We start from the raw sequence: 21,999 nt of genomic DNA, 5'->3' as shown, positions 1-21,999 counted from the left end.
AAAGTCCCTTCTGCTGCTGCCCTTTGCAGCACTTTGGGACCAGCCTGTTTGGCCTCTTGGGTCAGATGGTGCGTCAGCTACACCTGTACCCCAGATGAGAATGTGCCAGGAACTGCTTTCTGCCATGAGTCCGTGCCGTGCAGACCGGGCTCGTCCCCATCAGTTGACTCCTGACTGGGCTTCAGCTGGGTTTCATGTGAGGACCATCTGGCCATAAGACATGGGGGTTTTTGCACCTGTGCTTTTCCAGTTCAGAGTCCCTGAGACAGAGTAAGAGCTCTAGGCGTGGAGACAGTCCATTGCCTGCTGTGCAGCATGGCGTTAGGGTGTATAATGTGGTTTGAAGCATCAAACCTGCAGAAGGTGGCTGCAAAGCATTTGGGGAACTGGTTCTGATACTGTCTCGTCCATCCAGCCCATTGTCAATGATCCCCAGCGTGTGCTATTGCTCCGTGGTGCGCCAAAGCCTTCTCATAAATGGCCGCTTAGCAGGGGCCAAACCCATGCCAGCAGTTAGGCAGCGTGCATGGCTGAGGTCCAAAAGCTGAGCTCGCTCTCTGGCTGTGGCTTATTTTGCAGTGAGAACATGCCATAAAGTCCTGTTTCGGGTCTAGGTCAGCTAAGAACAGTGTGGGTGGCTTATGAAAAGCTAGCTTAAGTCCAGTCATTATCCAGATATAAAGTGTTCCTGTGTGCCACGTGAAGGCCCCGGTCTGGGGAGTTTTCTCAACATAATGTATGCTGTGAAACCTGGTCTTCTCCCAACATCCAACCGCATCTCCCCCAGGTCCCTGTGAGTCCCGTGACTGAAGCACAGGCACAAGAAGCAAGATAGCCAGCCCAGCTCTCTCCTCAACTCCAGGAGGTATGGACATTTCAAATCACCATGCCATGTCTTTCTAGGAAAAAGGGGAAGGAATGGTTCTTGCTGTCCACTTCTTTCCCTCTGAAACATGGCATTATGCAGAAAAAGTCAGAGAGAGCAGACAAGACCCTCAGGCTGGGAGACATAGCTGTGTTTGGTCTCTGCTCCAAGAGCTGTCCCTGTGTTTTATGCTTGTATGATTATTTAATAAAATAATATAGTACTAGGAACAGACAGACAAGGAACCTGGAGTCCTTTCTCCAAGGTGAGTGTCCTTGCTGCAGGATACCATGATCACAGGAGTCACCTAAAGAGCTCAGCTTCTGCTCCCTCTGCTCTGGGCAGTACCAGATACAGAGAGCAGCTGGGGAGCCTCTTCTTCAAAAGAGCACGTTGTTTTTGGTGAGCCCAGAGGTAAAACTGAGTGGCTACGGAGAGCGGCTCAGTGAAAAACTGGGCTCAGTCTGAGTGCTGATCCCAGTCCTTATCTGCTGCAGCTCGAAGACACTGCAGGACACACAGATGTAACCTCTGGCGAGTGCCTGTGCCTGTTCTCAGGCAGGTGGAAGGAAGCACTAAGGATGAGCAGCGAGAGTCACAACCAAAAACCCACAAGCGCCAGCTGAAGTGACAGTTCAAACGCTCTTTCCTCAGCAAGTGTGGAACACAAAGAAACAGCAGAATCTGGGCATATGGGGCAGAGATAAGGAGAGACAGGAGGGAAAGGCCAGCAGAGCTCTCGGCGATGGGCTGGGCCCAGGGGTCTCAGGGAAACCTTGTGCTGCCCAGGAGAGGTGAAAGCACAGCAGGACCAGCCCGGGCCCGTCCTTGGTGGCCCTGGCACAAAGGCTTTGAGGGAAGAGCGCAGGCAGTGCTTCACCGCACTGATGTGCCCTGTCTGTCAGCAGTGGTAGCTTCACATTGCCGACGTGCCATGGCAGGCAGTGGTGGCACACTCCTGCCGTTTGCTCCCACACTTGTGGCATTAAACTGGTTGTGGGACCAGGCAATGAGTTAGGTTGAAAATAACGTGTCCCCCCCGGCCTTCATTGCCAAGTTAATTTTAAGTTCCCCGTTGGAGTTCATTGCACTGTCCCTGGCCATCCGTGGGCAGCAGGAGGCAGAAAGAGCAGCAGAGGAGGATGAGACAGACGGACTGACGGTGTCTTAGCGATTGACGGAAAAGCTTGTCTCTCCCTGAGGAGGAGACAGTTTAAAGCAGCTCTAAGGAAGGACACGCACCTGAGGAGCGTGTCTTTGCCATCCATTTCTCCAGAAGGATGCTTAACACAGGCAGTCAGTTGCAAACCAGAGAATTAACCACCCGCTGGTGACCGATTGCTGGTCGGAGCTTTTCACTCCAGAGGAGCGTTTGCCCGGCTGACAGCGCCCGCACGGACGGACCGCAGTGCGCGACTGCCCCCTTTTGCTCCAACGCGACTTTCGGAGCTGTGAGGGAATCGTACACAGAAGAAAGGCTTCACAGCGTTGAAAGGTGGCTTCAAAGGCTTCACAGCGTTGAAAAGTGGCTTCTGCAGTGGGAAAAGTAGCATGTGACAGGGGAGGCTGAAGAAGCCAGGGGGGCGAGTTACAAAGCGCCGATACTGGAAGAACAGTGCAAGGAGAATCGAGAGACCTGTGCAACTGCAGGGCAGAAAGGTGGGCAGGCGGAACCTCTGCCTGCATTACATTGGCCAGAAAAATGGCCAAAGTATAACATCAGCAGGGTCGAGGGTAATGCGTCGCTCAGGCACAGCAAAGAGCCTGAGAAGAGATGAAAGATCTCTGTCACATAGCATGAGAACGTAAGAAACGCCACTGGGTCTGATGAAGCAGCGCTCTGTCTGGTGTCTGTGGGAGCACAGAGGCCTATCTGTGCTCTACAGACCAGTCCCCTGCCTCCTCCATCCTCCCCATCCTCTAGATCCAGGGAGTGGAGGGGAACAAGGAGCTGTGGTGACAGTGAAGCATGGGAGAGCGGGGGTCCCATCACTGAGATATCACAGAATCATGGAATTGTCCAGATTGGAAGGACCTTTCAGATCATCGAATCCAACCATCAACCTAACGCTGCCAAGTCCACCACTAAACCATGTCCCTCAGCACCACCTCTGCCTGTCTTTTACATACACCCACTGAGGTGGGTAATGGGAGTTAAGTACAACACCAAATTTATCTACAGTCCTCAGGAAAGAGGACAAAAATCAAACATTCAGAATGAATGGGTAATGTGTCTGCATGCAGCCTGCGCTTCACTCTCTGGATCACAAGAATCATCTTACTTGGATACACTTATCTACCTCTCTCTGCCTCCCACTTAGATGATGCCCTTAAAGGCTTCTAAAGTCGGATCAGGCCCTGCCCTGGCAGAATCTTTCCTTCTGTCTGCTGGAGCCCTGGACATGATCTGCTCTGCGTACGGCATGTGGTCCCTGCTCCGGTGAGCTCCTCTATATGACCTGCGGCTGTGCAGAATACCTGGTCAAGTCTTTTATTCGGTTTGATTCACAGAGCCCTGACACAGCCAAGCAGTCAGCAGAACGAGCTTTTCTCCATGAATAGCACAAATATTTGAATTCAAATATATGTTAACAGCAATTGATCGAAACCTTCATAACGAGGGCCTGGGGGAACTAAAGGCAGATGAAAGAAGAAAAGATTCTTTGTAGGGCTAAGTTAGGGTATTAAGACAGCCCTGCTTCTTGTGGGGCAATGCTTGGGTGGAACAGGTTTAAGTTCCACTCAGGTCTGTGGTGTATGTATTTGCATATGATATGCAAGCGGGTTAATAGAAGTAAATCGGTCACTTTCAGCAAGTAAAATCAGTCGTTTTCCTAACAGAGAGCAGCAGTGGCACTAGGGGAAAGTAGCAAGCTATAGAGTGATAGTTCCTGTTTTGAAAATACTCAACACATATTGTTTTTGAAGATCTTCATCAGGGAGCTGGAGCAACACCAATAAAGAAAAGAAAATGAGCAGAGAAAAGCTACCCGGTTAAGTTATCACGGGGGCTTATCACTTTGCGGTAAAAGAACTAAGTGAACAGGGAATAGGAATAGACAGTGTCAGGAAGGATCTTAACTACAAGGTAAAAAAGGTAAATATATGTATAGGAAAGACACTTCCTCACACATGCATAAATCAGGCTTCAGTGATGGAAGAAGGCACATTTTTAACAGAGTCCTGTGTTGTCCTCGTCACTTGCTGATGTTTTCCCACCCCTCACCATTGCACTCCAAACCTCTCCCCTTGTTCCCATCCCCTTTCCTTCCCGGTGCACCTCCCTTTGGCCTTTGCCCGGCTGCCCTCAGGGCTAGAGCACAGCTCTGCTGTCCCCAGGGGGGCTGGTGACAATGGCCCGTGTTCTCTGCGGGATGGAGCTGTGGGGACGAGGGCCTGGGGATGACCAGGGCTGATGGCCACGATGCCCGCGTCCCGTGGGCTGCAGCTGCGGGCCAGGCGCTGCTGAGCTGGGCTACTGCCGTGAGCGTGGTGTTTGCCACCCCACCAGGGCAGGGCCGGGAGCACAGAGCCAGCACCAAGTGCTACATGCTGGGACCTGGACTGATGCCAGAAGAACAAAGTCAAGAGTTTATCAAGAAGTTTCAGTTGGGATGTGCTTGAGGCGTCAAGGAACATACCCGGCCTTGAATGGGATGTGAAACAACCCAATGTATCTCACACGTCCTTTTGCATTTGCTGACTTGGATGTAAGACAGCAAAATGTAACCTCTGGATCAAATTCGAGCCAAGAGTGTATCCCAGACTAACCTTGGGTAATTATAATGCTGAAATACACACCCCTTTCTGAATAATAAGCGTGCTAATCAGGTAACCTCCCCAAACGTACTAAACATGCCGCCTCCAGCCCTCCCCGGCACCGCCTCCCGCGCCGACGCGCGGCTGCTGCCCACACGCAGCCGCACCGGCGGGTGCCACCCTCGAGCTGCGGGAGCCCGGCTTGCCTTCGAAGTGCCGGACCCCAGGGAGCGCAGCGGGTTTTTAGGGAGAAAAAGCCGGGTTTGGGTGAATTCCCCGCCGGCGGGCCCAGCCGCACGGCCCCGTTGCCACGGCGACGGGCCCCCGCCCCCGCCGGGGCGTCTTCACCATGGCAACCGCTTCCGGGCGGATGGGCGAGAGAATAGGCCAATCAGAGCGCGGGCGCCGCGCTTCCATTGGTCGGATCGCCGCACCGCGCTCCCAGTGGTCGGATCACCTCGCCGGGGGTGGGGCGCGGCAGGGATTGACGGCGACGACGGGCCAATGGAGCGGGCTGCTCCAAATAAGGGGGGGGGAGGCGGGCGGCGGGACCGTGGCTAATGGGCGCGCGCCGTGGGCGGGCCGGGCCGCTCTGGAAGCGGAGGGGGCCGGGCGGAAAATGGTGGCCGGCTCGAAATCAGAGCGGGCCGGGCGGAAAGCTGGGCCCAGCGGGCGGGTGCTCGGTCGGGCCGGGCCCGCGGTGCCGCCGCGAGCACGTCGTGAGGCAGCTGGACCGCGCCAAGGTGAGCGGCGGGGGGCCTGAGCGGGTCCGGACGGGCGATGGCGGTGGGCGGGAGGGCCCTGAGTGGGGCTGGGGGAACCAGAGGCCTAAGGGGGGCCATTGTTGGATCGGAGGGGGTGGCTGGGACCGGGTCCCCGCGGGGTCCCTTTCGCCTGCGGAGTTTGGGGCGCGGTGCCGGCGATGCCGGAGAAATAAAGCCAGGCAGGGCGGTAAGAAAGCAGCGCCCGGGACCTGCTGGTGCCGCCCTCCGCAGTTCCCCAGTGCTCCCCACAAAGTGCCCGTGGGTGCTGGAGGTGTCGGGCTGTGGGCTGGCTGCGCTCCCTCAGCGTCGCCCGGGGGGCTGCAGAGGGGGGAGGAAGCAGAGGGGGGAGGAAGCTGGTTTGGGGCCTGACACAGAGAGCGGGTCTCCGGCTGGCAAAGGGATGCATGCGGCTGGTTTTGGGGCTGAGAGAGGGGGTTGCGTGGCTTTGTGCTCAGGAAGAGGGCTCGAGATGAAATCCCCACCGGGCCCCCCGTCTCCGTGTGGAGGGTCTGTCCTGGTCCCACTCCTGAGGGGAAGAGGTGGGGTGGGGGTCCCCGGGCTTGTCCCACTTGGCTGGGTGTGACAAACAGGCTCATTTCTCACCTCCTCTTTTCCTAGGGTCACCTTCTGCTGCACGGCAAGAGAATTCTGCACGACTGATTCCTCTCGTGGCTCAGGTAATGGCACGCCTGGGTCTGGGGGAGTGGGGAGACACACTTGTGAGTTCAGGGGCGCTACAGATACTCCTTGTCAAAGCCACAGAGAAGCTGACGAGGAGATGCAGTGAACAGAGCGTGCCTCCTCCCTGAGCAGGTTCTTTGGTAGTTAGGAATGGTTTCCTTTGGGGTCAAAGGCTGAACTTTCAGCTAGGATAAATTAAGAGCTGCCTGTTACCTTCATTAGGGTCAAGTGTTTCACTTCTGTGTGTTCCTACTGGTTCCAGGGGAAAGTGGGAAATAGCCTTTTCTTTGCCTACGCGTAACTCAATTTGGGCTAGTCTGTGGTGTCAGTCTAGTTCATGTTTGAGCACCAAGGTGCCAGTAGAAACGTACCAACTGAAACGTGATGGAAGCCGATGCGTTGCTTGATTTTTATTCTTTTTTATTATTATTATTGCTTGATTGTGGAGGGTGTGTTTTTCTGTGGCTCAGTCCACATTGTTCCTTGGAGCCTTCAGTCTATGACTTTTAAGCAAAAAAAAGTTTGTCGTTCCAGAAGAGGACTGGTCCTTCCTAGGACTGAGGTGTAGACTCGGAGGGTCTCTTAAGTATGCGGTCAGAATGAAAGCCAAACTTCACTGGATGTTGCTGCTGTCAGTCTTCCCTTTTGCTAATGTCCCCATAGCTCCCTCATGGGTGGGAGCTCTTGAATCATCCTTGATTTTTTTTTTTTTCAGTCTCTAACATGTTTTTTTGTGTCCCCAGGAAGAGGCTACGTTTAAAAGTTCATTAGTTTCCTCCTGACCGTGCCAGTGACTAAAACTGAGTTATGATTTTTGAACCCCAGAAAAATGACACCGCTCTTAGAGATCCGGGCTATTTCTGAACATGTTTTCGTCACGTGCAAATGTCCTCGGGATGCAGATCGCCTGCGCTTGGTGCTCTGACGAGATGATACACTGAGACAGGGAAGAGCTCCGGCAGCCAGAAAAGACACAAGGTCCTGGGGTTTTTGTCTGTCTGTTTTCTGGGGTGGGGGTGCGTGTGCTTTCAAAAACAGTGCACTGTTGACCTCAGGTGGCAGCCTGCCGAGCTCTCTTGCTGCCTGATCTCTCCTTTCCTTTGTCACTCCTCTTTCGTGGCTGCAGCTTTCGTTTGGATAATTTTAGACGAGCTATGAAGTGACTCGCCTGTGTAAAAGTGCTTGCTGGCGATACCGGGAAGGACCATAAGGTCCTTGTAGTGTGGACTTTGAAGTTAATGTGAAGGCTTTGTCGGCTCTCCTTCTATGGTTTTTGTACGAAATAGTTTAAGAAAACACTAAAAAGAGTATAAGGTCCATTCTGGAGCATGTTACACCCATGCAAGGCTTACTTCCCTGCGTTTATTTTCTCTTCCTGAAAGCACAGTCTTCTCTTTCTGTGTGTGTACTGTTAAGTGATGCCGTGAAAAAAAACTGTGTACTAAAAGGGGGAAGAAACTGTTCGTAAGAGTTCAGATGTTCGGGAGAAGCAGACTCTGTGTTCACGATAAAAGCTTTATGCTTTTTCATCAATAAGTCTTTAGGATATCTTATAGCGGGAGTCGAGAAACCTTACTGAGATACTGGCATCTGTCCTAAAGGCGATCGAGGTCAAAGGAGAGACGTGGACGAACTGGGACAAAGCGGCGTCTCACTTCTGCACGTTTTCCAGGCGTTCCCACGAAGCGCCAGCAGCATCGTAACTAGTGACGGCGAGTCCTGATGTAGCTTTGGTGAGTTGTTGCTTCCACCATGTCCTTTGTCCATAACCTACGGTGTGTCATTTTGACATCGGTTGGAAAGAGATTTTTGGAAACGGAAACGTTTCTCGCTCAAAGCAGTTGCCTTTTTATGAAGTTCCCGTCAGAGCGGGTCCTCGGAGATGAAGCGCTGGGCAGCAGGAGTCACGAGCACCGAGACCTTGCGCTCTCTTTGCACTTCTTTGCCGGCGTTTGTGTTCTCGATTGTTACAGTTGAGACCTCATAAAACCCTGTTTCTCCGCGTGTTCAGTACAGCCAAAAGCATTCGCCCATCTGCCGGCGCTTTTTGGTAGCCTGACGGATTGCGGCACTGGGGATTTGATTTTCCCCCCCACCCTTGAGAGTAAAGCCATTTCGGGGGGATCTCTTATCTTGCTGATTTTTCTATGCTAAATGAAACTTTAAAAAAAAAAAAAAGCTAGAGTTGTGTAACTTAGAACTGACTTGTGTTGTTTAAACTGCTGCTGCCGAATAGCTGTGGCGTATGTTTTATAAGGCGTACTGAAGCAGTTAGGTATTTGTTATCCCCTGAAGTTCTGCATTTCTGTCTGGCTTTCAGTGGCGTGTTTTTTCTGGCAGCCTGGGGAGTTGCCTGAGAGCGGACAGAAAGGAAAAATTATTCCCTGTGCAGGGAGAAAAAAAAAATAATCTTTTTTTTTTTTGTGTGTGTGTGGGGGTGTGAATTGCCCAGGAAAGCGTGGAGCCCCAAGGTTTTTGGGGCGATGAAAGCGCTGCCAAGGGACAGCGAGGACAAGCCACGGCTTTGCCTCCTGGCACCTTTGGTGTGGGAGCAGTCGCTGGAGGTTTGATGTTTTTGTCCCAGCCCTGGGAGAGTGAAATAAGGTGTTTTTGAGGATGAAGTCGCCGGGAAAGCGACTTAAGAGCCCCAGGCTACCTGGGAAAGTGGCTCTAGTGCAACTAAATCTGCCAGTGAGTCAAAAAAGTGAGGGTTGTCAAAAAAATGCAAAGGTCTAGTAACCCGTATCAACAGCTGTGCCAGAGATGGTGCCGAATATGTTTTCCTCCACTCGGCTGTAGCCTTTGCAAACCTTCGCGAAAGAAGGAAGCTTTACATTCCTACCCAGCTTTGTGCTCAAAGCTTTTTTTTTTTTTTTTTCTCCCCTCTCTCTCAGCAGAATGTCAGCTGCCAGCGTTTCTCCATGTGGTGTTGTGCCGTGACAGTGCAGGACAGACGGAAAGGATCCGGAGTGCTCTGTGAGTATGAGGTATGTCTGCGATGTGTGTCTGCTTTTTTCCTAAGCGTGGCCTTTGAAGTTAACGGGAAGGCTTTGTCAGCTCTACTTCTATAGCTTTTGAATGAAATATTTTAAGAAAACACTAAAAATAACACAAGGTCTGTTCCGGAGCATGTCGTGCGGCCAAAAGCATTTGCCCATCTGATGGTGCTTTTTGGTAGCCTGATGGATTGTGGCACCGGGGATTTGATTTCCCCCACGACCCTCAAAAGTAAAACCATTTGGGGGTTTTATGTTGCTGATTTTTCTATGCAAAATTAAACTTAAAAAACAAAAAAAGGTAACGTTGTATAATTTACCCACTGACTCGCACTGTTTAAAGCACAACTGCCCAATAGCTGTAGCATACAATTTATGGGGCGGAGTGAAGCGGTTAGGTGTCGGTTCTAAAGGTTTAAAAAGAGGTGACTGAATGTTACCGGGTTTCCCCCGCTATTATGACAGAGTGCTCTGAGGTGCTTCTATTTCTGTCTGGCTTTCAGCGGCTCGTTTCCCTGGCAGCCCGGTAGCATCTCTGTCGAGCAGTGCCGCTGGCCAGACGTCCCTCCTCCTTGTGTAACACCCAAAAAAACCTGCGGTCAAATGATAACCGTGTGTTTTGGAGAGGGGTAGTTTAATGGTATCAGTTCACAGCCGTGCAAGTTGAACTAGTGCCACAAGAAAGTCAAATACTAAGAGTATTTTTAATGAGCGTATGTAAATGTAGGCACACCTTTTGAGCACGGAGCGAATGACCAGGCTTTGTTCTTTATTGCTCCCTTGGCTCTTCAGGGTTTGACCCCTCCGTCTCGGCTGCATCGACCCTGTGAACGAGGTGACCGGCGGCAGCAGCGCTGTTACCAAAGACAGGCCTCTGCTTTGTTTCTGAAATAGTTGTTTCTTACTAACCCTTATTGTGTGAGAAAATAGCTAATTACCGACTTCATTACTGTGTAAAAATAGTTAGTCACTGGGCTGATGTTACAGATAGTGATAGTGAGGAGACAACCAGAAGTAGTTAATCACTTCAAGGTTCTTCTATATGTCAAGTATGTACTCTTACACCAATTAGGATGGAGTTAGGGCTGCTTCAAAGAACATCCTTATTATCTTCAAGAAGTTGGCAAACTTACAGCAAACATTTAGTGTCCTGAGATGACTCAACACCTTAAAAGGATAATGTGAGGAAGGGCCTCCTTACCCAAACGACCACGGGGAAACTCACGCTTGTGCAGAAGTGTTTTGCCGCCACAGCAAAATTTGATACACGTGTGCAAAAAGCCTATTCGGTCATCCTGATGAATAGGCAAGCCTAGGTGGAGTTATGGATTAGGTAGGTGGAATTATGAGAATATTTTGTGTATAAATAGTGGGTGAATATGCCTGGTAAGGTGTGCTAGACTGTGGTTTTTCCCCCTAGCACCCGATGTCTAATAAAGCACTATCTCCTCTCTGAACTACCTTCGGTTTCAAGGGCTTTTATTTCAGGTCACAGCACCAGGGCCGTAGCTGCGGCGGTGGCTCCGTCAGCGTGGATTCTGGTTACGGCCCAGCCCGGTCCTGCCGCCCCGCACGCAGGGTGACGGATCTCCGGGCGGCCGCGCTGGGAGGAAGGGGCCAGGCGTTTTTCAGCGCGGGCCAGAGGGTTTGCCGTCACACTAAGAACGTGTTCCAAATGGCATCGGTTAGCCTTAATCCTGACTTCAGGAGTTGGGCCGGCGCTGGCTTTTGCAGGCTGGCTGTGCAGTTTGTTGCTGTGTTCCTTTTTTGGGGGGGAATAGAAGGGTGTCTGTGTGTGTCTGGGGGTGATGACGTCATTGGGGGCACCCCCATGTCACCGGGGCAGTGACGATGCGGCGGAGGAGCAGGTGAGCAGGGGATGGGGGGGGGGGGGTCTCAGCCCCAAAACGTTGGAAAATTCTCGGGATGCGTTAAAAAATGTGAAAACCTGTAACTACGGGCGTAAGGCATTGAACTAGAGAACGATTCTCACTTATGTACGAGAAATACGTATATTGAGAAACAATACTAATTTATGTATGTAAAATAAGTTCACAATAAAAACCTCTGTCTCTAAGGATTCCATGGTTCTGTGTTTCTGCGTCATATAAAAGATCCCTGAACATAAAAATACTTTAAAAATGTATTTATAAGAAGATAAATGTGTAAAATAGGGGAGGGGGCGCTCCCGCCCGGCGGCTGAAGGCGGGACCTGCGGGGGCGGAGGGGGGGGGGAGCGGCGCGTGCGCGGCTTCGCGGAGGCCAGTCCGGCGCGTGTCGCGACAAAGCCGCGGCCGGAGGGCGAACCACGACCGCCGGGACTCCGGCGAGCTCCCCGCCGCCTGGAGCGCGATCGGTGCCGCCCGCCCGGCCTCGAGAGCGGCCGTCGGTGCTCCAGTATCGGCTCTTACGCGTTACCGCGCCCCCGGCAGTTTTCCGGCTGTGCATCTCCATGGCCCCGCCGTCCTCCAGGACCCCGGAAGTGCCCCCTCAGTCCTCCGACGCGCGTCTCTATGGTACTTTAGTCCTCCAGGAGCCCCTCAGTCCTCCGACGCGCGTCTCTATGGCACTTTAGTCCTCCAGGAGCCCCTCAGTCCTCCGACGCGCGTCTCTATGGCACTTTAGTCCTCCAGGAGCCCCTCAGTCCTCCGACGCGCGTCTCTATGGCACTTTAGTCCTCCAGGACCCCGGAAGTGCCCCCTCAGTCCTCCGACCTGCGTCTCTATGGCACTTTAGTCCTCCAGGACCCCGGAAGTGCCCCCTCAGTCCTCCGAGGCGCGTCTCTATGGCACTTTAGTCCTCCAGGACCCCGGAAGTGCCCCCTCAGTCCTCCGAGGCGCGTCTCTATGGCACTTTAGTCCTCCAGGACCCCGGAAGTGCCCCCTCAGTCCTCCGAGACGCGTCTCTATGGCACTTTAGTCCTCCAGGACCCCGGAAGTGCCCCCTCAGTCCTCCGAGGCGCGTCTTTATGGCACTCTAGTCCTCCAGGAGCCCGGAAGTGCCCCCCCAGTCCTCCGACGAGCATCTCCATGGCACTTTAGTCCTCCAGGAGCCCCTCAGTCCTCTGATGTGCGTCTCTATGGCACTTTAGTCCTCCAAGAGCCCGTCAGTCCTCCGACACGCGTCTCTATAGCACTTTAGTCCTCCAGGAGCCCGTAAATGCTCTTCAGTCTTCTGGAAATCACATGCCTCCAGCACTCTTACAAAACCACAAAGCACGATTAACATTTAACCACAAAAATATCTGAAGATCACAAAAATAAAGCGACCGCTGTAGAACTCTCTTCTCCACAGCAACAACTCGACAGAAATCAAACAAAAGTGTGAGAGAATCACCAGAAGCGAGTCCCAAATGGAAATAAAAAGGGGTGGTGCTTTCCCTGCTGGGAATTTAAGTCAGGAGAAAAGGAACTGCTGCTCATGTGGCTGCCTTCATGTCTCCTGGGGGTTGGCCCCGCCCTTTCCCAGGGGATTGTGGGAAGGGTGGTGGGCGGGGCCTGAGGGCAGTGGGCGGGGCCTGGGGTACATGAGCCCCAGCCTGGGCTCAGGAGCTCATTCTGCTGCTGGGCTCCTCTGGGGTTGGAGCTCTGTGGTCTCTTTGGTAAAGCGCAGCTTTGGAGCTTGTTGAACTGTTTGGGCAGGTCTGTTTTAACATTGAGACTAGTATGGATAAGCAATTAGAGGTAAGGCTTTTCAATGTAAGGCTTGATGCCATATATAGTAGAAAATGGACTCATATGTTAATTCTTTTTGTTTGTTTTTTTTTTTTTCTCAGATCAGTGGTTTTGCAATGAGTGTTCAGTGTGGCTAGGTGGTTTAATAGTATGTCTCTCCTTTTTTATATTCTCGGTGCTGTGTGTTTTACTGTAATTCCTGACTTTATTGAAGATGGAATTCTGTTTTTCTCTAGTTTTGTGCTACATGCTGTAAGCAGGTTTTTTTTTTTTTTTTTACCCTTAATTGGGCCAGTTATAAGATTATTGAGTAGGAGTTAGGGTGAATGTCTTATATGTGTTTATATATGGGATTTTAGCGCTTTGAGGAAGCAGCAGGGATGTAAGGCATATTGCCTTTCAGGGTATGCAACAGCTCATTGTGTTCCCTGATGGTGTGCAGAGTATCACAGTGGCCCTAGAGCCTTTGCGGCTTGCAGCAGGCCCCTAGTAGGTCAGGTCAGGGCTTCACTGACTTTGTGGGTCTGTAGCAGAGCCCGGAGTCTGTAGGAAGACACAAGATAGGAGATGACCACTGAACACAGGGCAGGGCTCAGAAGAGCAGCTCCCGAGGAGCGACTGATACAGGGGGTTCAAGCCAGCCAACGGAGGGCAGGAGCTGTTGGGAGGAAGTGGTGTTTTTTTCCTGATGGCTCAGGAGAAGAGAAAGGGTTTCTAAAGTTTTGGTGCTGGGGGATGGCTGGGAAAGGGAGATGGGTTCATGATTTTGCCTTGGACAGGTTTTGCAGTTGGGTTTGGGTGTTGATGGGGTCTGGTCTGTTCTAGTGTCTCACATTTGAGGTGAGCCAGACAGTCGCGAGGAGGAGCACGGAACTGGTGATTTCACAGAAATGCAATGGTAACGTTGTGTTTCTTGGTATCTTAGGTGCCGTGAATGGTTGTTGCTGCAGCTTTGGCCTCCAGAATCGGTGTGGAGCAGGCGAGCAGAACGCCACGGCGTTTGGGAGGCTGAGGGTTGTTGTGGAGGAGGTTGGCATCTCCTCTCAAGATGCTTATTGCTTGTGCTGTGGTTGCTTTGGGGATTCATGGGGGTTTTTTCCTGTTGCAGAGGAAGAGGAGGAGCTTGGTGACTGCAGGAAGATATCAGATGGCTGTTTTTTGTGGATTGCATCAAGGACGGATTCCGACCCCCGGCCATCTGAAAGATAAGTTGAGAGACTGGCGCCCGAGAGGGGCCAAGGGGATGAGGTTGACAGTTGCAAAAAGGGCCCATTGAAGTTAGCGTAGCAGCGAGGGCTGTCCTGGAGCACAGTCCCCTTTGGCCAGGTCAAGGATGTGGCTTACTGATCAGTGTGATGCTCGTGCATCCCGGGCAGGGCAGTTCCACTCTGTGTCTGTTGTCATGTCATTCGTGTGGTCTGTGTTCTGTGTCTTAGACCTTTCTCAGGTCTTGAGGTCATCTTTTAAGCTCCAGGAGCACGGCATAGTGCCTCAGGCGCCATCCCTAGGGTCTCAAATGCCTGCACCTGTGGGCATAGCACCAATCATCTGCCGCTCTTCTTGTGTCACACGCTCAAAGCGTAGATTGGTCTTGCAGGGAAGGAGTCCCAGTTGTGGAAGTGGGCCGTTTGGAAACTTCTGAGATGCATCATTATGTTCTTAGGTCTTGAAGCCAGGCTTCCGATACATATGTCGTCTCCGTTTTGAGAGTCACTGCTTGTCTTGGCCCATGTTGTTTTACCGATTTCCTGGGGCTTCCCTAGAGCCTCCTCACGTCACCATCAGGGGCATGCAGGCCTTCTTCCCCAAGGGTGACTTCCATTTAGGTGCATTCTTCTTGATGAGATTTTTTTTTCATAAGTGTCACTCTTCTTGCTGAGAGTTTTCCCTCATTTTGGAGGCACATTGTTTGTAGTGTTGGTCTGTGCTTGTGTGTGTTGGGCTTGGAGCTGCTCTGCCTGGTCACGTAGAGTCAGGGGTAGGGGGAAGAGCAGCAAGAGTCTATGGGTAATACATTGATCTAACGATACTGTTGAGGCAAAGATGGTACAGTCAACTCCCATCAAGTAGCCATCAGCGGGTGGTGTGGGCAGCTCTTTAATTAAGGTGGTTTTTTTTTGGGATGAGCAGAGCTATGTGGGAGAGGCTGTTCAGCAGTAGTGAAGCAGACTGCATCTCCAAGATGTCAAGGCTGTTTTGTGTGGGGCTTGAAGTTAATGGGGTTTTTAATGTTAAGCTGTAGTTACAGCCCAGGTGGTATTTCTAAATAGGAAGAAGAATTTTGGTGTTCTGAAGGTATTGATCTGCATCCAGCTGACTGGTTTGATATAGTTTTATCAGATGCATGAGGGACAAGCTGTGCAGAGCAACCTAGGGGAGCAGAGGGGAGCATCGTAACAAAGGGGGTCAGTGGGCAGTATTAAAGTGAAGATGGGATGTGTGGATCTATGACTGCGTTATGGTAACATATTTTTTCAGTTTGGAGCTCGAAGCGATGCTGGATTTGGCCACCAGGGCTGACTAGGGCAAGGTAAGCGATGGGCTGAAGTTGCAAGTATTTTTTCAGGTGTTGTATTGTGGGTCAAGCTTTAAGCAACCCGTTTGATGTGGATTTTACAGGTGGCGCACAAGCCTCTAGGCGGCAACCCAACCTGACGGAGGATGGGCCAGCAAGGTGTCAAGGTAAAGGGGTGGGATAAGGGAATCGGTGCACGCACCTACAGATTTGGGCAGTATCTCAGCATGTACTGTTTTGCTTGGGTTTTTGTAGGTGCAACACCTAGGCTCAGAGAGGTGATGCTACATGCCGATAAGGGATTCAAACAGGTGAGGTCGTTGTAGGTATGGTCGGTGTATAGCAGCAGAATACTACGTGGCAGCTCAGTGGAGTGCTTGTCTTTGGTTTTCAGGTACGTGCGGGCGGCCTATGGAACCGGACGAGCATTTGGGGTGAGCAGGGTAGTAGAGAGCGGGTGCACAGGGCTGGCGATTACTTTAAGTGCAATGATAACTTTCTGTGTCTCAATCTCTTAGATGCCGCAACCAAAGATAGCCTGTGGGGGGTGGTGAAAACGGAATGTTGGTGAGGAGGGTTCTAAACACGCTCAAGTGACTTAGAGGTCACTCTAAGGGTGGGGTGTAGGAAAACGTTTGTATCTTAAGTGGTGTTCAGTCTTCTGTGCTTAACAAGTAGAACACCCGTTGACTTATAAGAGGCCTGTTGTAGACTCAGAAGCACCCTAAGGAACACGCTTGAGACCCCTGCTCTGCCGTGGGAAAGGTCGAAGCACAGTGGTAAACTCTACCTGCGTCAATCCCCGACAGACCAGTGAAAACAGGGTGCTTGGCAATCCGCTAGCATCGACTGAGCTCTGCAGCACCTACAGTGTTGCTTGTGTGCCTTTGCCCCGGTGCCGCTTTTGGAATTCCTCTGTTGGCGACGTAACAAAAGTACATTTATTCTTTGCAGTTCTTCTGTTGTTTTGCGGTTGTTAATGTGTCCTGCCTCTGCCAGCTCAGACACAGCTGCAGCATCTGATTTTGGAGTTTGCACAGTGCAAGTGAGCAGAAGGCAAGAGCCTTCAGAGGAGCGGGTTGTTGGAGGAAGGGTCTGTGTTGCCTGATGCATTGCTGACTGACTGCACTGCTGCGTGTGGACTCTTTTGTAGATGATGAAGAACCTGACAACCGAAGGATTCATCCCGTTGGCTGATTGTGGTTTTCCTTGTTGAGGATGGAGTCAGACTCCCCGCTCTCCGAAAGATAAGTTGAGGGACCAGCGCTGGAGCGGGGTCAGGGGAGGGAGGGGACAAGGTTGGCAATTGCAGGGAGGGATTTTAAAGTCAGCGTAGAGCAGAGGCGTTTCCAGGAGCGGTCCCCTTGGGGCAGGTAAAGGGAGCAGGTTAGTCTTCGGCATGATGCTAGGTTGTGCTGGGCAGGGCGGTTCCAGCCTGTGTCTGTTGTTGTGTCATTGGTGTGGTCTGTCTTCTGTGTCTTAGACCTTCCCAGATTCTCCATGTCCCTATTGCCCTTTGTGCTGAAGGACAACAGCATGCACCTCAGTCGCAGCCCCCAGGGTCTCAAATGTCTGTCCATATTGGCAGAGCATCAACCGGGCAATGCTTTTCTTGTTGCATTACAAGCTTAAATGGTGGATCGCTCTTGAGTCTGGGAAGTTTCCAGTTGGTCCTCTTTTGCAGAGTTGTTCCTGGTTACATGAGCAGTTCTACTCTCTAAGCAGTCCATTTTCAGGGACTTCTGGGATTTCTGTGGTGCGTCGCTACGTTCTTAGGTCTTGGAGCCAGGCTTCCTGCGCACACATCTTCTCATTTTGGAGAGTCTCTTCTTATCACGGACTGTGACATTCTACACTTGGTTTCAGGGAGTTCCGTAGAGCCTCTTCACATCACCATCATGGACCTGCAGGTCTTCTTGCCTGATGGTGACGTCTGTCCTGGTGTCATTCTTCTTGCGGAGAGCATTCTCTCATCTCTGCGGTGCATTGTTTGTAGTATTCTGTGTAGTGTTGGTCTGTGCTTGTGTGTGTGTTTGGCTCGGAGCCGCCCTGCCCAGGGATGTAGAGTCAGGGGTAGGCTGAACAGCGGTAAGAGTCTATGGTTACTGTGTGGATCTGCCTAGACTGAGGCCAGGGCAGTACAGTCGCCTCAGCTGGAGTGGACATCAGCACATTGGATGGATGTGACTTACAGTAATGTTTTATGGGGAAGAGCAGAGCTCTGTGGGAGGGGCTGTTCAGCAGTACTGAAGGAGACCGCATTTCAAAGATGTTAAGGTTGCTTTGTGTGGGCCTTAAATTCAGTGGGTTTTTTAATGGTAGGCTGTAGTTGGAGCTGAGATTGTATCTCTAAATTGGAACAAGACTTTTGGTATTACAGAGGTATCACTCTGCATTCATGTTATTAGTTTGATATTGTTTTATCAGATGCACGAGGGACAAGCTATATCGGGCAATGTAGGAGAGACGAGTGGCACGCGGTAAGAAGGTGGGCCGGCACGTGATCTGAGAGGGGTGATGTGCCCGGTGGCTCTATGACTACACTACAGTATCCTATTTTTTCAATTTGAAGCAATGGGCGATATTCGATATGGGCACAGGGGAGGAGTGGGGCAAGGTGAGTAGCGGCGGGTGGGGATGAAGTCACAGTTCTCTTTCAGGTGTTGTATTGTGGGTGAAGTTCTAAAAGTCCCTTGGTTCTGCCTTACAGGGGGTGTGCCAGCCTCAAGGCGGCAGCCCCACAGTACGGACACCAGGTGGACCAGCAGACAAGGTGAAGGAGTGGGCTATAAGAATTATTGCAGTCAGGCTGAGGTTTTTGGCAGTATCTCAGCTTGTGCCTTCTGTTTGGGTGGTTTTTTTGGTCAGGTGCGGCACGCAGGCTGAGAGGGGCACAGCCACATGGGGATGAGCGGGCCAAAAGGTGAGGCAGATGTGGGCCATGTCAGTGTCTCATAGTGAAGTAGTATACGGCAACTTGTTTAAGAATTTACTGTTTGGTTTTGTAGGAGCTCTGCAAGCCACCTTTTGGAATCGGATGAGCATTTGAGGTGAGCCGGGGCAGTAGCAAGGAGGATCATGGGGCCAGTCATTACTCACAACCGCAACACTAATTTTGGTACCTAACGCTAATTTCTTGGTATCTCAGGTGCTAGGAGCTGCGATGGCCACAGTGTCAGACTCTGCAACGTGCTGGTGAGCAGAATGCCATTGTGCTTTTGAGGAAGGGGGAGTTGTGGAAGAGGTCGGTGTTGACCTCTGTGATACTTCTTGCTGGCACTGTTTAGCATGGTTGGTTTTTTGTTTTATTTATTATTTCAGGTGATGAAGAGGAACCTGGTGACTGCAAGAATGTCCCAGGTAGCTGATGCATCATTCTTTTGTTGACAGCGGCTTTGGACCCCCGGCCCTCTGAAAGCTAAGTGGAGGGGCCAGGGCTAGGGAAGGCCCTGGAGGAAGCGGATGTGGTTGACAATTGCAGGGAGGGGTTTTAAAGTTAGCGTAGGGCAGAGGGATGTCCAGGTCCCCTTTGGGCAGCTAAAGGGAGCGGGTTAGTCTTTGACACGATGCTAGGTTGTGCCGGGCAGGGTGGTTCCAGCCTGTGTCTGTTGTGTAGTTTGTGTTGCGTCTTCTGTGTCTTAAACCTTTGAGTCTCGGTGTCCTCTTAACACCCAAGGAGCATGGCACGCGCCTTGGGCACCATCCGTAGAAGTCTCAAATGCCTGTGTTCAGGTGCTGATTTTCTTGAGTTACAAGCTTAAAGCGTGGATCGGTCTTCTGCGATGGAAAACTCTGAATGGTTCTCACTTGCGGTTTTGTTCCCAGCTGCACGAGCAGTTCTGCTTTCTAGCAGTCCATTTTCAGGGACTGGGTTTTCAGCCCTGCATCCTTAAGTTCTTAGGTCTTGAAGCCAGGCTTCCCGGGCCTACATCTTCTCAGTTTTGATAGCTGTTTCTTGTCATGGGCTATGATCTACACATTTTCTGGGGCTTCCACAGAGCCCCCTCAAGTCACCGTTACAGTCCTGCAGGTCGTCTTGCCCGATAATGACTTCTGTTCAGGTGTCACCCTTCTTGCTGAGAGTTTTCTCTCATCTTTGAGGCGTGTTGTTCATAGTGTTCCATGTATCGTCAGTTTGTGCGTGTGTGTTGGCTTGGAGCTGCCCTGCCTGGGGGCGTAGCATCAGGGGTAGCTGCAGTAGCGATGAGAATCTACTGTTAATATGTGGATCTCCCTAGACCGGGGAACTACAGGCCAGTCAGTCTGACCTCGGTGCCTGGGAAGGTCATGGAACAGATCCTCCTCAGTGCCATTACACAGCACATGCAGGAGAACAGGGTGATCAGGCCCAGTCAGCATGGGTTTGTGAAGGGCAGGTCATGCCTATCAAACCTAATATCCTTCTATGATAAGGTGACCCACTTAGTGGATGAGGGAAAAGCTGTGGATGTTATCTACTTGGATTTTTGCAAAGCTTTTGACACTGTTTCCCACAGCATTCTCCTGGAGAAACTGGCTGCTCATGGCCTGGACAGGTGTACTCTTCGCTGGGTAAAAAACTGGCTGGATGGCCGTGCCCAGAGAGTGGTGGTAAATGGAGTTAAATCCAGTTGGTGTCCAGTCACAAGTGGTGTCCCCCAGGGTTCGGTGCTGGGGCCGGTTCTCTTTAATATCTTTATCAATGATCTGGATGAAGGGATTGAAAGCACCCTCAGTAAGTTCGCAGATGACACTAAACTGGGCGGGCGTGTTGATCTGCTTGAGGGTAGGTTGGCTCTGCAGAGGGATCTGGACAGGCTGGACTGATGGGCTGAGACCAATGGTATGAGGTTCAACAAGGCCAAGTGCCGGGTCCTGCACTTGGGTCACAACAACCCCATGCAGCGCTACAGGATTGGGGCAGAATGGCTTGAAAGCAGCTCGACAGAAAAGGACTTGGGAGTGTTGGTTGACAGCCGGCTGAATATGAGCCAGCAGTGTGCCCAGGTGGCCAAGAAGGCCAACAGCATCCTAGCCTGTATCAGGAATAGTGTGGTGAGCCGGACTAGGGAAGTGATCATCCCCCTGTACTCGGCACTGGTGAGGCCCCACCTCGAGTACTGCGTTCAGTTTTGGGCCCCTCGCTACAAGAGGGACATTGAGGTGTTGGAGCGTGTCCAGAGAAGGGCTACAAAGCTGGTGAGGGGCCTGGAGGACAAACCTTATGAAGAACGACTGAGGGAGCTGGGGTTGTTTAGCCTGGAGAAGAGGAGGCTGAGGGGAGACCTTATCACCCTCTACAACTACCTGAAAGGAGGTTGTAGAGAGATGGGGGCTGACCTCTTCTCCCTGGTGACAAGTGATAGGATGAGGGGAAACGGGTTCAAGTTACGTCAGGGGAGGTTTAGATTAGATATTAGGAGACATTTTTTCACTGAAAGGGTTATTAAACATTGGAATAGGCTGCCCAGGGAGGTGGTGGATTCACCATCTCTGGAGGTGTTTAAAAAAAGGGTAGATGGGGCACTGAGGGACATGGTTTAGAAGTGGCTCTTGTCAGGGTAGGCTAAAGGTTGGACTCGATGATCTTAAAGGTCCCTTCCAACCTCAACAATTCTATGATTCTATGTTGAGGCAAAGGTGGTACAGCTGTTCCAGAAGGAGTAGCCATCAGCAGGTTGTGTGGACAGTGGTTTCATCAGTGGTTTTTGGGAAGCGCGGAGCGATATGGGAAGGGCGGTTCAGCAGTATCGGAGGAGTTGGCATCTCAAAAGTTATTAAGTCCATTTTGTGTGGGTCCTCATGTTTGTGGGTATTCTTCTTACTGGCAGGCTGTCTTTGCACTCTAGATGGTATGAAGTAGAAACAAAACCTTTGGAATTAAGCTCTCATTCTGTATCCGGGTCATGTGTTTCATATTGTTTTTTTCAGATGCAGAGGGACCGCATCCTGCCTGCAGTCTTAGGTGGAGTTTTCGCATTTCTCAGGAAAGCAGCAGGGACGTAAGGTTCTTTCAGGATGTGGGGCACCTTGTCGCCTTCCCCCACGGTGCACAGAGTGCTGCCGTGTCCCTGGAGCCTTCATGGCTTGCGGCAGGGCCCTGGTGTAGGTCGGGTCAGGGCTTCACTGACTCTGTGGGTCTGTAGCAGAGCCTGGAGTCTGTGGGAAGACAGAAGATAGGAGTTGATGGCAGAATGCAGGGAGAGGCTCGGTAGAGTTGCTCCTGAGGAGCGTCTGACGCCGGGGGTTCAGGCTGGCAAACGGAGAGCGGGAGCTGTGGGGAAGAAGTGGGGCTCCTTCCCTGATGGCTCAGGGAGAAGAGAAGGGGTTTCTAAAGTTTTGGCACCGGGGCATGGCTAGGAAAGCATGGCATGTTCACGAGTCTTTCTCAGACAGGTTTTGCAGTTGGGTTTGGGTGTTGACAGAGCCTGGTGTGTTCTAGGCTCTGGCATTTGAGGCGAGCTGGATAGTATCGAGGAGCACAGGAGTGGTGATTTGGTGGAAGCGCAATGGTGATGTTGTGTTTCTTGGTATCTTCGGTGCCGTGAATAACTGTTGCTGCAGCGTCAGACTGGAATTGGCGCTGAGCGGCCGAGCAGAATGCCTTGGCGTTCATGAGGCTGAGGGTGGTGTGGAAGAGGTTGGTATATCCTCTCAGGATGCTTATTGCTGGTGCTGTGGCTGCTTTTGGGATAACTTTTTTCTCTTTTCCTTTTGCAGAGGAAGAGGAGGAACCTGGTGACCACAGGAATATATTGGATGACTG

The 21,999-nt window shown here is 51.7% G+C and overlaps 1 long non-coding RNA gene across 2 annotated transcripts; it reads left to right on the top strand.

Annotated features, from left to right (window-relative positions):
• Nucleotides 1–5,203: 5,203 nt before the first annotated feature.
• Nucleotides 5,204–11,144, top strand: LOC141736353 (uncharacterized). Of its 2 annotated transcripts, none has more exons than XR_012584945.1 (6): nucleotides 5,204–5,367; nucleotides 6,007–6,065; nucleotides 6,895–7,047; nucleotides 7,671–7,802; nucleotides 8,967–9,056; nucleotides 9,858–11,144. It is a non-coding gene; the product is annotated as an uncharacterized LOC141736353 (long non-coding RNA). The 2 variants fall into 2 exon arrangements; XR_012584946.1 differs by having other exon boundaries at nucleotides 5,209–5,367; nucleotides 6,813–7,047.
• The last annotated feature ends 10,855 nt before the right edge of the window (nucleotides 11,145–21,999 follow it).

This window comes from Larus michahellis, chromosome Z (assembly GCF_964199755.1).
Source record: "Larus michahellis chromosome Z, bLarMic1.1, whole genome shotgun sequence".
NCBI classification, from domain to species: Eukaryota; Metazoa; Chordata; class Aves; order Charadriiformes; family Laridae; genus Larus; species Larus michahellis.
Note: the sequence above shows the minus strand (reverse complement) of the source record. Positions and strands in the feature narration are given on the sequence as shown.